Source organism: Mustela nigripes, chromosome X (genome assembly GCF_022355385.1).
Source record: "Mustela nigripes isolate SB6536 chromosome X, MUSNIG.SB6536, whole genome shotgun sequence".
NCBI lineage: Eukaryota > Metazoa > Chordata > Mammalia > Carnivora > Mustelidae > Mustela > Mustela nigripes.
In genome coordinates, this window is record NC_081575.1 from 82,363,168 (window position 1) to 82,367,541 (window position 4,374).

The 4,374-nt window shown below is 37.4% G+C and overlaps 1 pseudogene; it reads left to right on the forward strand.

Moving 5' to 3' along the window:
• Window positions 1–2,232: 2,232 nt before the first annotated feature.
• Window positions 2,233–2,388, forward strand: LOC132006708 (large ribosomal subunit protein eL39-like; annotated as a pseudogene).
• Window positions 2,389–4,374: the final 1,986 nt, after the last annotated feature.

Sequence of the window (4,374 nt, forward strand, 5' to 3'; positions counted from 1 at the left end):
AAAAAAAAAAAAGAAAAAGAAATCAAAGGCACTCAAATTGGAACGGAAATAAAACGATTTCTGTTCCCAGATAATATCATCTTATATATATAAAATCCTAGAGAATCCACAAAAAACTATTACAGTTCATAACTGAATTCAGCAAAGTGGCAGAATAGAAGATCAACACACGAAAGCACTTGTATTTCTATACACTGGTAATGAACAATCTGAAAAGGAAATCAAGAAATCAATTCTATTTCTAATAGGACCCAAAAGAATAAAATACTTAGAAATAAATTTAACTAAGCAGGTGCAAGACTTGTGCACTGAAAAGTTTAAAACATCAATAAAAGAAATGAAAGAGACTTAAATAATGGAAAGACATCCAGCGTTCATGGTTTGGAAAATTTAACATTGTGAAGATGGCAATACTTCTCAAAGCAATGTACACATTTAATGTAATCCTTATCAAAATTCCAATGGCCTTTTTTTTTTTTTTGCAGAAATGGAGAAGCAGATCCTAAAATTTATATGAATTGCAAGGAGTCCCAACTAGCCAAGACATTTTTGAAAAAGAACAAAATTGGAGAACTCCCACTTCCTTATTTCAAATCTTATCACAAAGATACAGTAATTGAAACAGTGTGGTACTGGCATAAGGATATATATATATATATATATATATATATATATATTATAATCAGTGGAATAAAACCGAAAGTCCAGAAACAAACCCACCCACATACAGTCAGTCAATTGATTTCAACAAGTGTGACAAGACAGTTAGGTGGGGGAAAGAGCAGTTTCTTCAACAATGTGCGAGGACAACTGGATGTCCACATACACAAGAAGGCAGTTGGATCCTGACCAAACATCACATATAAAAATTAGCTCAAAGTGTATCAAAGACCTAACTAGAAGAACTAAAAGTATAAAATTCTTTAACAAAAATATAGTGGTCAATCTTCATGACCTTGGATTTGGCAGTAGCTTCTAAGATATGACACCAAAAGTATCAGCAATGAAGAAATGGTAGGTAAGTTGGAATTCATCAAGATTGAAAACTTCTGTATATCAAAGGACATTATCAGGAGAGTAAAAAGACAACTTAGAGAATGGAAGAAAGTATTACTAATCAGATATCTGATAATGGTTTAGTATCCAAAATATATAAAGAACTCTTACAAGTGAACAATAAAAAGACAAAAATCCATTTTGAAAAAATGGGCAAAAGTGCCTGGCTGGTTTAATCAGTGGAGCATGTGACTCTTGATTTCAGGGTCATGGGTTCAAGCCCCATGTTGGGCACGGAGCCTACTTAAAAAAAAAAAAAAAGATTTAAAAACTGGGCAAAGGATTTGAAAGGACCTTTCCCCAAATGGCCCATAAACACATGAAAATATTCTTACCATCATTAGTCACCAGGGAAATGCAGATCAAAACCACAATGAGATAGCACTTCATACTTCCTGGTATGGCTGTAATAAAAACAAATAGAAAATGAAAGTGTTGGGCAGGATGTGGAGAAATTGGAACCCTCCTACATTGCTGGTAGGAATGTAAAATAGTGTAGCCATAGTGAAAAACAGTTTGGTAGTTCCTTAAGTAGTTAAACATAGAAATACCATATGGTCCAGCAAGCCTACTCCTAGGTATATACACAATAAAATTGAAAACAGGTGTCCAAACAAAAATTTTTACACAAATGTTCATAGTAGCAGTATTTGCGATAGCCAGAAGGTAGACACAACCCAAATGTCTACCAACTGATGAATGGACAAACCAAATGTGGTCTATCCCTACAATAGAGTATTTAGCCATAAAGGAGAATGATTACTGATACATGACACCACATGGATATATCTTGAGGCCATTATGCTCAGTGAAGGAAGCCAGATGCAAAATACCACATAGTATATGATTCTATTTATATGAAAATCCCAAACTGGCAAATCCATAGAGACAGAAAACAGATTAGTGGGAAGCATGAACTGAAGGCACAGGGGAGAATGGGGAATGACTGCTTTATGGCTAGAGTTTCATTTCAGAGTGATAAGGTTAGTCGGTAGCTAGATAGTGGTCATGGTTGCAGACCATTGGGAATGTACTAAATGACACTGAATTGTACACTTTAAAATGGTAAAAATAATAAATTCCATGTTCTATGTATTTTATTGTGATAAAAAAGGGGTTCATTCTCTCTCCCTTTCCCTGCTATTGTGGCATGTGCAATTGATTTTGTTCTTCGTCATGTCTTCTCACAAGACCTTTAGGATCAAGTGATTCCTGGCCAAGAAACATAATCAGAATTATCTTGTCCCTCGATGGGTTTGAATAAAAACTGGTAATAAAATCAGGTATAACTCCAAGAGGAGACAATAGGGAAGAACGAAGCTAGGTGTGTAAGGAATTGCACATGAGATCACACATGTATTTATACTGTATCAAAGTCACTAGCATCTTAAACCATATCAAGCTGAAAACATCACCACTACCTGGACAGCTAGGCATGTTTAATTGGGAAAATGATTTTTCTGTTTGTTTCTGTGCTTCTGCACTAGAATGTTGTTTGTGGGACGTTTTTTAAAGGTGTTAATATGGGGTACAGTATGGGTGACTGGTGGCCACAAAGCAGAGTGAATGCGAAGTGAGTAAACAGTGGGACCCGATGGGGAAATCTGGGACACAGTGGGAGGGAATAGATTTGAATGATTGATAGAGTAGGAAGGAATGGGAGCCAGGAGGGACAAAGGTGAGCTGGAATGGAGGGGCCTGGCAGTTTCAGACTTTATAGCTGAATGAGTCCTGTTCTTCTGGAAAGCACTGATGGAGAAGAAATACCCCCACTCATTCGTGTTCCAGGAAATGGAGAACCACAAAGTTCCCAGTATTAGCTCAAGCTGCCATAACAAAATAGCACAGACTGAGGAACTTAAAAATAGAATTTAGTTTCTTACAGTTCTGGAAGCTGGGAAGTCCAAGACATAGGCACCAGCTGATTTGATTCCTGGAGAGAACTCTCTTTCAGGCTTTCTGAGAACCACCTTCTCAGTGTGTCCCCACATGACCTCTTTGTTGTGTGGCAGAGGTGTCTCTTCTAAGGACATTAATCCCATCCAATCTGGGCCCCCCTGTATGATCTCATCTAACTTTAACCTCCCAAAGGTCTCATCTCCAAATATCATCATTTTGGGGGCCAGGTTTTCAATGTATGTGTTTTGAAGGGGACACAATTCAGTTCATAGCAATTCCCAATGCCTTTGCATATTCCAAGGTAAGATCTGTCTCTGTCCTTCCTCAAATGGTGTCACTTAGACTGAATTCCCAAATATATTCCCAAAGACATAATCTTTTTAAAATTATTTACATTTTGTTAACATACAGTGCGATATTGGCTTCTGGAGTAGAATTCAGTGATTCATCACTTACAACACCCAGGGCTTCTCACAAGTGCCCTCTTTAATCCGCATCACCCAGCTAGCCCATCCCCCACCCATCTCCCTCAGTCAACCCTCAGTTTGTTCTCTATCATTAGGAGTCACAGCAGTTTCCCTCCCTCCTTATTTTTTTTCCTCCTTCCCCTTTGTTTATCTGTTTTCTTTCTTAAATTCCACATGTGATGAAGATCATATGGTATTTGTCTTTTTCTGACTGACTTGTTTCACTTAGCATAATATACTCTAGCTCCATCCATGCTGTTGCAAATGGCAAGATTTCATTCTTTTTGAGGATTGAGTAATACTCCACCATATAGATACATCTATCTATATCTATGTGTGTGTGTGATATGTATATATCACACACACACATATATATATTATACACACATACATATACCACATCTTCTTTACCATTCATCAGTTGATGGACGTTTGGTCTCTTCCCATAGTTTGGCTTTTGTTGATAATGTTGCTATAAACATTGGGGTGCATTTATCCCTTTCAATCTGCATTTTTGCATCCCCTGAAGACATAATCTAATTGCAGTTCCAACCTCCTGAAGAAGTATAGTCTTAACCAGACAGCCAGGAATTTTTCAATCCACATCAGTGAATCTGCCACTTGAGCCCTTTCCTTACCACTCCCAAAAAAGATGAGGTAATCTGTAGGATAAGACATCTTGCTTTTATTGCACTACTGGGTATTTACCCTAAAGATAAGAATGTAGTGACCCGAAGGGGCACGTGCACCTGAATGTTTATAGCAACAATGTCCACAATAGCCAAACTGTGGAAAGAACCTAGATGTCCATCAACAGATGAATAGATAAAGAAGATGTGGTATATGGAATATTATGCAGCCATCAAAAACCGAAATCGCGCCATTTGCAACGACGTGGATGGAACTAGAGGATATTAGATTAAGCGAAACAAATCAATCAGAGAAAGGCAAT